This window comes from Ailuropoda melanoleuca, chromosome 2 (assembly GCF_002007445.2).
Source record: "Ailuropoda melanoleuca isolate Jingjing chromosome 2, ASM200744v2, whole genome shotgun sequence".
Lineage (NCBI taxonomy): Eukaryota > Metazoa > Chordata > Mammalia > Carnivora > Ursidae > Ailuropoda > Ailuropoda melanoleuca.
Genome location: NC_048219.1, coordinates 197,980,105 through 197,990,763, shown reverse-complemented (window position 1 = coordinate 197,990,763; position 10,659 = coordinate 197,980,105).

Here is a 10,659-nt window from a genome sequence, read left to right as displayed (position 1 = left end):
GGTAAATTCTAGTTCATTCTTTTCCCCATTTGCTCCTTTGCAAGAAACAGCCATAACTCAACTTTATTCTTTTTATTGAGGCAAGATCAACAGAGAGCACAGTATTAGTTTCAGGCGTATGATATCGTGACTCAACAAGCCCATGCATTTCTCAGGGCTCACCGTGCTAAGTGTTCTCTTCAGCCCCTTTGTCCGTCTCATCCATCCCCCACCTCCCCTTGGGCAGCCCCCGTTTGTTCTTCGTATGTAAGAGTCTGGATCTTTTTGTCTCTTTTTTTCTTTGTTGCTTATTTTTTTCTTAAATTCCACATGTGAGTGAAATCATATGGTACTTGTCTTTCTCTGACTGACTTAGCATAATTCCCTCTCGTTCCATCCATGTTGTTGCAAATGACAAGATCTCCTTTTAATGGCTGAGCAATATTCCATTGTATATACACCACATCTTCTTTATCCATTCGTCAGTCAATGGACCCTTGGCCTGCTTCCATAATTTGGCTATTGTGAATCATTCTGCTGCAAACATAGGGTGCATGCATCTTTTTTAATTAGTGTTTTTGTATTCTTTGGGCAAATACCCAGGAGTGTGATTACTGAATCACAGGCAAAAGAATGAATCTGGACCACTTCCTTACATCACACACAAAAATAAACCCAACATGGATTAAAGACCTAAATGTGAAACTGTCAAAATCTTAGAAGAGAGCACAGGCAGTGATTTCTCTGATACCAGCCATAGAAACAGTTTTCTAGATGTGTCTCCTGAGGCAAGGGAAACAAAAGCAAAAATGAACTATTGGGACTTCACCAAAATAAAGAGCTTCTGCACAGCGAAGGAACCAATCAACAAAACAAAAAGACAACCTACTGAAAGGGAGGAGATATTTGGAAATGACATCGTCAATAAAGGGTTAGTATCCAAAATATACAAAGAACTGATACAACTCAACACCAGAAAATCAGATAATCCAATTCAAAAATGGGCAGAAGACACGAACAGACATTTCTAAAGAGAAGACATCCAGATGGCCAACAGACACATGAAAAATGCTCAACATCACTCATCATCAGGAAAATGCAAATGGAAACCACGATGAGACACCACCTCACACCTGTCAGGATGGCTAGAATCAAAAAGACAAGAAACAACAAAATTGGTGAGGATGTGGAGAAAAAGACACCCTTGTGCACTGCTGGTGGGAATGGAAACTGGTGCAGCCACCGTGGAGAACAGTGTGGAGGGTCCTCGATGAAATAAAAATAGAATTACCATAAATCAACTTTAAAAAGATGGAAAGTTCAATAGAAAAATGGGCAAAGCCTGTTGACAGGAAGCACTGGAGGGACACTGGACAGGCCACCATGGGTATTTACTCAAGCTCACTGGTGGTCAGGGACACACTGTGAGTTTGACTTAAACTAGAAACTTAAGTCCTTGCAAGGACGTGGGGTAAACGGGCAAGTTCCCACCCCACTGACCAGGGAGGTACTGGGATGAAGGGTGGCTCTGAGAAGATATGTTTATGTCCTAATTCCTGGAACCTGTGAGTGTGACATTATTTGGCAAAAGGGTCTTTGCTGATGAAATTAAGTTAAGGATCTTGAGATGAAAGCAACATTTGAATTACACAGGTGGGCCCTAAATTCAGTGATCTACATAATAACATAAGAGCAAAGCAGAGGGAGATTAGATTNAAATTAAGTTAAGGATCTTGAGATGAAAGCAACATTTGAATTACACAGGTGGGCCCTAAATTCAGTGATCTAATAATAACATAAGAGCAAAGCAGAGGGAGATTAGATTCTGTCATGGGCTGAACTGTGTCCCCAGTACACGGTGAAGTGCTAACCCCAGTACCTGTGAAGGTGACCTTATTTGGAAATAAGATCTTTGCAGAGGGTCAAGTTAAGATGAGGTCATTAGGGAAGACCCTCATCCTATCTGACTGTGTTCTTAGAAAAAGGGGACATTTGGACCTGAGACACACACATACAGAGTGAATGGTGTGTAAGACAGAGCAGGGGTCTGGGAGATACATCCACAAGCCAAGAAGTTCAAGGATTGTCAGTGGCCAGCAGAATCTGGAGACAGGCCTGGAACAGTCTCTCTCAGCCTCAGGAGAAAACAAGCCTGCTGACACTGTGATTTTGGACTCCTGGCCTCCAGAACTATGATAGAATACATTTTTGTTGCTCCAAGCCACTGAGTGTTTGATTCTGTGTTATGGCAGCCCCAGGAAGCTCATGCAGGGTGTAAATTTGGTCCCCACCTAAGAGTTACTTGGGGTGCCCAGTGCCTGAATACCCCCTTCTAGAGGGATGGGGGCCAGGGGTGAGTGCGTGCCAAGGAGGGGACACAGGAGCAGTCAGCCAGTGACACTCAAACAGCGGGAGCTGGACGTGTCCCTGGGGCCCATCCTGGGCGCCCGTCTCTGGGAACACGAATCGTCAAAGGCCGTGGGCGCGTGCTCAGGATACCCTGCAATGGTCAGAACCAGTGAACTAGACGCAGGTGCAGTCACACACACAGGTATCAAGAGGAAAGCATGGCATTGATACTGGAGCACGATGCCCTGGTCAACTAAGAACTCACACTCAGAAGACAACGTGGTCTAGTTGAAAGACACACGTGGAGGGACATGGGTTGAGTACGTGTGTCTGTGTCAGGAATGAGACTCAGATGAAGAACTGAGGAGGACGTGTTACCCGGGTAGGATTCTCGGCCTGCCACCCTCTTCCCTATGGGATTATCAGAACACAGTGATGGCTGTCGGCCATGGGCAGAGCCAGCAGCGAGTGATGTGGGCCACGCACATGCACACAGGCACAGCCAGTAACAGGCAAGTCACCAGGAAACTGCAGCCAGCAAAGGCCTAGGGCTTTTCAACACTTAAGCCTCCAATAGTTGATGGAGTTAGAATATTCTGCCCCAGAGCAAGGCTGCATAGTCACTAATACTCATTCAGGGTGAAGACACTCGTCATGCTTGAAACCACTGGCCACTTGGGTCTTGGTGCTGTTCCGATCGTAGCTCCTGTCAGAGCATTCAGGTGACCCAGTGCAGTCTTCAGTGTAGTTCTTGCGGAAGAGTTAGGGATGTCCCCTGTGTCCCCACCTCTGAGCGCTGTCCTCGGAGCCCATGTTTTCAAGTCAGGAAGATGATGGAGGGAATCCCTGAGGGTCCTGAAAACCACACCCACTGGTTTATGTTATGGCACATGTTCAATTGACCATTTATATTAGAATCTATCAGGTAGAAGCAATAGGAAAAAGCCTCATGGCCTCTGGCTGACATGACCTGAGTGAGTCTCAGCTGTACGGAGCCCCATCTCCGGGCCGTGGAGGGGCTCAGGGACCCTGCTCTTGGGCCACAAAGCCCTGTTCATAGGCCACATGGCTGCACCTTGCAGGAAGGTGATGGGGCTCAAAGTGTGATGACACGTGTGGGAGGAGCTATGGCCCAGGGACCAGTGCTCCACGCCCTATTTGGTGGTTGTGATCCCAAGTCTAAAAGTGCCCCTTGGAGGAAAGGACATGCTCCCCATGGGCTTGAGGAAGAGACATCCCCAGAATGCTTTGCCTACTTCTCTAACAGCAAACCCCTGTATTAGCTTCTTGTTTCTGTGGCAACAAATGACCACGAAAGTAGTGCTAGAACAATGTACATTTACTATTTCATAGTTATGTTGGTCAGAAGTCCCACATGGATCTCAAGGTGTCTGGAGGGCTATGTTCTTTGTGGAGACTCCTGGGGCAAATCGACTATCTTGTCTTCTCAAGCTTCTAGAAGTGGCTTAGACCTCTTGTCTCGTGCCCCCCTTTCTCCATCTTGAAGGGTAGCAACACTGCATCTCCTCTGCCTTATTTCTGCTGTCACATCTCTGTTTGACCGCAGCTGGGAAAGGTTCTCCACTTACTGATTATGGCAGTTGGCTATGTTCATAGGTACTCAGATTCCCAAGTATCTCTCAGAAAGAACCCTTGAGAAGAGAANTCTCAGGAAGAACCCTTGAGAAGAGAACATAGTCCTGAACACATGAGCATGCCTGACTTCCATCCTTTCATCCATCCATCCATCCATCCATCCATCCACCCTCCCATCCATCCATCCATCCAGCCAGCCAGCCAGCCATTCACCTACTCACCCACCCATCTATCCATCCACCTGTCCACCTACCAATCAGCCACCCATTCATCCATACATATCTTCATCTACCCACTCACCCACCCATTACTCATCTACTCATCCAACAACCCATCCATCCATCCCTCCATCTGCCCATCATCCAGACACCCAACATTTACTGAGTCCTCACTACAGGCCATGCCTATGCTGGATTCAGAAGAAACAGGTGAATAAGGCATGACTTCTGACCACCAGGAGCTCACATTCTAGTGGGAGACAGACATGTCAGCAAGTAACTCCTACAATAGTGTGACACAAGCAGGTATCTCAGCGCAGAATTGTATGGGGGAGGGGAGAAGTCCTTCTGCCCGGTACTATGAGCACAACTCGGATGTGGCCCCTGCCCCCAGGAGCTGAGATTATGCGGGAGACCTAGAGGATAGTCACACACCATGAGAATGCACATCAGTAAGAGGCTGTCTGGGGGAGGTCAACGAGCAGCACGGACCAGGTGTCCTGCGATTTAATTAGAGGGCGTAGTCGCTTCCGACCTGCAGATCGCGGCCTGGCCTGGCCACTGGGCTGACCCAGGTCGACATTTGAGCAACACCCCATCTATCTGGCACTACATCTAGGGACAACATGCCTCAGACAGACCAACATTTGGATTTGGAATTCCAACTTTGGGTTATTCATTTCTCTGAATCTAATTTTTTGTCTATAAAATGGATAATTACACTTACCGTAGTAATGTTGAGGTATATGAAACAGTGTACGCCAAGCACCTGGCCCGCTGCTCGCTACCTTCATTGACAAGTTCATTCAGCAAATATCACTACACACATATGAAGGGCTGGGCGTGCATTGGAGAAAGACAAGAGGCACGCCCCAAATCAAATGTGCACCAGCACGGTGGCATTGAGAGGGGCAGACAGGAGATTGCAGTGGCTCCTGACCGGACACCTACTGAGATGGGTGGCTCCGGAAGTTCCCCAAGAGGCTGAACAGAGGCTGGGAGGGACTGGCAGGTCAAGGGCCTGGGCAAGGAGCACGGGTTTGGGGCTGCTGGTCTGCCCCAACCCCACCTCCTACTTGGCCTGGAATATGCAGCTGCAATCCAAGGGCCCCTTGAGATGTCTTAGAAGGGAAAGAGTAATAATGCATATTTTATCAGGTAGGGGATGAGGTCATGATGATGGATGCCTGGGTTGCTCCCAGCCCAGACAGGCGAGGAACTGGATGCCAGTGCTGCCAGGACAGGGAGGATGTTCCCCCTACCCCACGAAGCCTTGGAGGACTGTGACCACCAGTCACAGGATGGGGGGTCTGCAACCCATCAGGGCTGTGGAGACGGAGGGGAAGGTGCAGAAGGCGTGGAACCCTCAGCCGAGCGAGAGCACAGAGAACCCACAGAAGGACCGAGGGCTTGATTTGATATGTGACTAACAATCCAGGGTGCCGTTTCCACACGCTGTCTGTTCAGAACCAACAGCCTTTCTCCGTGGCAGGAGGGGACGTAGAGATGGCTCCGAGGAAGCAGGAATTCTCACTCACCGCAAAGTTCGAGAATTTCTGGGAGCAGATGCTCTCCCTGCACACGTGTAGCTTAAGCACATGGCACGCTGGCTGGAGTTCCCACGGTGGCAGCAGGAGATTGAAGAGAGGTTGGTCGGGGGATGCTGGGGCGTGGAGGCCCTGGAGACCACCTGGGCCACTCACCATCCTCTGACGTGACCCTGGAGCTCCGTGGGAGCTGGGGGTCACTCACGAGCCAGCAGGTGTTTGTCATGGTGGGGAAGGATCCCTGTTGGGCTGAGGCACTGGAAACACCCAGACCGAGTGATGGTCCATTCCCGACATGGTCACTGCGGAGCAAGGGTGGGCCCACTCAGGAGGGGTAAGCTCACCCCACCGGCAGGGTCAGTGTGAAACGTCAGTGAGAATCAGGCCCTGGCTGAAACTATGTGCAGGGGAGAGGCTGCTGGGCCCAGGGATCTGTGCGTTCTCTACACTGACACGGTAGTCAGGCAGGGACCAGCCCCCCAGCGCTGTCCTCCGAGACCCCTCCCCACACAAAACGCACCTGACATCCCTCTGTCCCCCTCCTGTCGGGTCTGGGTCCCCTGAGGTGACGTCTGCCACGGGCCTGGGAGGCTCAGAGTGACTATGGAGCCACACATTTGCTGCTGGGGGGCCTCCCTCTCTGGCTGGGGACACTCAGCCTCCCTGGGGTTCTGGCGCCCTCTGCCCCAGGATACCAGAGCTGCGGTGGCCACATTTCAGCTGTGATGGGCGGGAGCATGGAGCGCTATCATGACAGCTCCTGACCTCCCGGAGCCTCGGGTCCCACCACAGGAATGGAACCTCATCTCTGGCTGTAGTGGGGACTACCTGGGGTCATATGTGAAATGCTTTCAACAAGGCCCGGCAGGAGTGAGCGTCCTGAAAAGGCCTGGGTGCCCTCGAGGACCATGAAGAAGGCCCATGTCTCCGGCCTGGCTGGCATGCCTGGATGTGCTCTTGGTTTCACTTACTTGAGGATCTGAACACGCAGCGTCTGTCCTAGGGCTGAGCCAGGCCGGGCCCCCTGGGAGCTGGGATGTGCCCCTAGCACCCTCTCCCTGGGGAAACGGCCTTGGGCAGCTCACACCCTCTCCTTGTGTTAGGTCTGGTTTGTAAAATGCAGAGACTGGAGACGAGGATGGAAAGAGCCAGTGTCTGTGTGCTGGCTCCACGAGTGCCCTGGTCTGGTCTCTGTGTAGGAGAACCGAGGGTGGAGTGAGGGAAAACGTCCTCGCTCATGGGGACCATGCACAGAAGGTTTCTGCATATGTAAGACATCCCCCAAGCCCAGGGAGGCTGCACAGGAAGGGCCAGGGCAGGCCCTGGGGGTTCCATCCTGGGTGGAGGGGTCCAGGTGGGGGGTGGGCATCCCAGGACTTCTCAGGGGTGCTTGCAAGCCGGCAAGCTGCAAGGCAGGCCTAGGGGCTGGGGAGGGCAGAATGCCACCGCAGGGCGGGAAGGACATTAGCACTGTGCTCCCGGGAGAAAGGATGAACTGCCTGGGCCAGTGCTGGTGAGGGAGGGGCTGGTGGGGACCAAGCCAGGCTGGGTTTCGAGGTCCCACCCTGCAGTGTGCAGCGGGCAGCAGGCAGCTGGGAAGGGGAGCAGAAGCAGGAGCAACAGGGATGGGAGGCCAGCTGGTCGGTGCCCGGTGGGAGCTGGTCGGCCTGCAGGGCACAGGGTATCAGTGGCTTGGGACAGTCTGCAGGTAGAGACGAGGGGGCCTGGGGGGCTGGAGAGGATGTCACCCCGACGGTTCCCAGAGCTCCTTCCTACTGCTGTAGGGCTCACCGATGGGCCTCCCACCACGGCCAGCTGAGAGGCGAAAGCAGCGGCCCAGCAGTCGGATGACACGGCAGCCCCCAGCTCAGCTCCGGCTGCAGCTGCGGACAAATGCTGGGATTCTCACTCGGGAATGAGCTACATTCTAGCTCACCGTGCTTCCTGACGCACTGAAACACTTTGTTGTCATTGCTGCTTATTTCAAAGTTCAAATGCAGCACAAAACTGGAGAAACCTATGTGTGTGCTTTCTGGGGGGGAGAAGCCTGCCTGCTCCCCAAATCCCTGCTGGGCAGTGGCATCCCCGAACCCCAGCCCCAAGCAGCGTCCGCTCTGAGCTTTCTGGTGTGCGGAACTGCCCCCGGGAGGCCGTATCGCCTCTGCTGGCCGGTCACCTGTCTGCACGAACTTCCCAAGGCTCCAGGTCCCCAGGGCTGAGCTCAAGCTTGGGGGGGCGGTGGAGGCTCTCCTGGGACCTCAGCCTCCCCCAAGGGCCTGGAGTCCCAGCCAGCCGAGCAGGAGGATGGGGAGATGCTGCCATGGCCCCTGGGGCCAAGGAGTGTGGGTGGTCCAGAGGCCAGAGCAGCACCCTGGCTGGGAGGAAGGGCCCTGCAGGTCACGGGGACGGCATCTGCTCGCTTCAGACATGGCAGTCGAGCTTTGCCAGACTGGAGACTCAGGCCCTTGGGGGCCAGCTTCACACTCCCACAGCCCCCCCGTTGTGGGGTGACTGGCAGGGTGACTGGGTCTCGTTCTGAAGCGCGTGGAGTAGCCGGACTCGGGTTCTGCCCTTGGGCTCCGAGCCCCCGGTCAGCATCTGTGGGCTCCGTGCTCACAGCCACCCTCAGGCCCCATTCCCACAATCACGATGATGTTGAATGTCAACGGATTGACTGTCAGGACTGAGCAGTCCTCCCACGAGTTCTGAGACCTCAAAGCACAAATGAGGTCACATGGGGACTGGTCATTCCCCATCAGGGCAGAAGTAGGGACATGCAGACCAGACGTTCAGAGGGCAGCGGGGTGCCGAGCCTGCCAGCCGCCAGCCACTTCTGTTACAACCCGCGGAGCTGAGCCACCTGCATCTTCCCATCCCATGTGTCCATGCTGTTCCCTGGTACTCGGTGGATTTCTGTTTTCCATTGAGCATTCACATAGCTGGAGCTAAGACGGGGCTGCAGGGTTTCATTAGCGTTTTCCAAATTCCCCACCTCTGTGACAAAGTTAGGGTCGTCACTCCTGATTAACGGAGATAAAGAAAATAAAACATAAAAAAAGTAAACTGAACTGTGCAGCAGCATTAATTTCTTGGCAGAGGCTGAGATCATGCTTTGTCAGGCGGGACCAATGTGCTGAGTGAGCCAAATGACAGTGACCCCCACCTCTGCCCGGCGGCCCAGCAGGGCTCCCAGCGCTGGCCACTGGGCCCGAGGGTCTGGGGGAGCCCCAGGAGGTGAGATGAGCTGGTGCAGCAAGTTGCCCCTTCCCCACAAAGGTGGGGACAGGAGGGAATGTGAATGTACCATGGGCTCTGTCCCCCTTTGTCTCCCTCGAGCTTAGAATGGGGCCTGGCACATAGTAGGTGCTCAGTAAACATTGCTGAAGGAATGGCAGTATTTCTGAACCAAAGGTTTAGGCACAGGGCTGTCTGGTTGGTGCTTGCTGTCCCCTGATCTTTTTAGGCAAGAATGGGACTGTTTTACACACACACACACACACACACACACACACACACACACACACACAGACATGCTCGCACCATGTGGAGTGAACAGGAAACAAGGCCTTCTCTGTAGGGTTTAGGAGATTCAGTTGTGGCCAAGGGAGAGACTTGAGAAAGTTCCTTTAATTTGCCAGGTCCGCTGGGGACAGGGAGTGCCTTGGGTTGCATGAAGATGGGAGCATGACAAACATGTAATACTGTCTGTGTCCTTTCACGGGAAATGGTGGTCCCCAGAGATTTGGGTAATTGTGATCATGACCTGCACTGCGGGCGTGGACCCGACCTGGGCAGCACAGGGTGCTCTCTGGGCTCAGTCTCCATGTAAGCATGTTCTTTAGGCCCAACCGCAGCGGGCTCTGGGCACAGAGCCTCAACTGTGCTGGTCCCGGGTTTTGCCACGTCTGGCTCTCCGACCTCGAGCATCCCTAACTTCCGTAAATCTGTTTTCTCCTGCATAAAATTTGGGGGAGAATTAAATAAGAAACCAACCTTCCTCTGTTACTTTCTCCTGGGCTCTGTGCTGGAATCACAAAACCCAGGGTCAGACCCTTGATCCCATTTAGAAAGGGGGGGGGCAGGTCAAAGATGCTTTCTTGGTTTGGGGACAAGCACACATCTCAGGCTTGGTCCTTGGAACTGGCGTTTAGGCTTCTGTTCAGGTGTCCCTTGGGGAACTGAAGGCCAGGGAGGGGAGATTCCAGATGGCAGGACTCCAGCACTGGATGCACAGGGTGCAAGGATGCCCTCGTGGGTCCACTTGGAAAGTCTTCTGGGTGTGATGTGTCTTGAAATGCCGAAATCTTTGGACATTCCCATTTCATGACAAATCCTAAGGTGTGTAACTCTAAACCCCTGTGAGCCACCCAGCTCGGCCCCTGCAACCCCAGGGCAGACAGCCTTCCAGGACCCTAAGTCACGGGGTGCTTACCCTGTCTGCTGTCTTAAAATGCATGCCAGGTGTGAGGGTTTACATTCGTGTGGATGCAGACAGGTCTATATACATACACGTGATCGTATTATATTTATGCTACATATGATCACTGCTTCCCAGAAAACCATGATTATATTCTTCCAATCTGTTTCCTGGGCATGCAGATACACTCAGACTGTGCACGCACATGGACACGGAATACACACAGATTTTCATACAGCTACATTCACACATAAGTTCTGTGTATATATGTGCTTATGCATTTATCTTTCTTAACACATCCTGATGTATTAGTGCTTATATAAAATATTTGTTATTGGCACAGTCATAAACAAATGTGTCGGTGGGCCAAATCCTCTGTGTGCACGAAATCGAATAAAGGACAAAAATGAATATATCAAACAGCCAATAAATGGTCAACAAGCTGATAACCTCATAGGAGTGGATATCCACACGGAAAAAAGTCATGACATCTCTGTACCACTCTAGACATGGAGGGCAATGCTAGGTGAATAAGGAACTCATAAAAAAAAAA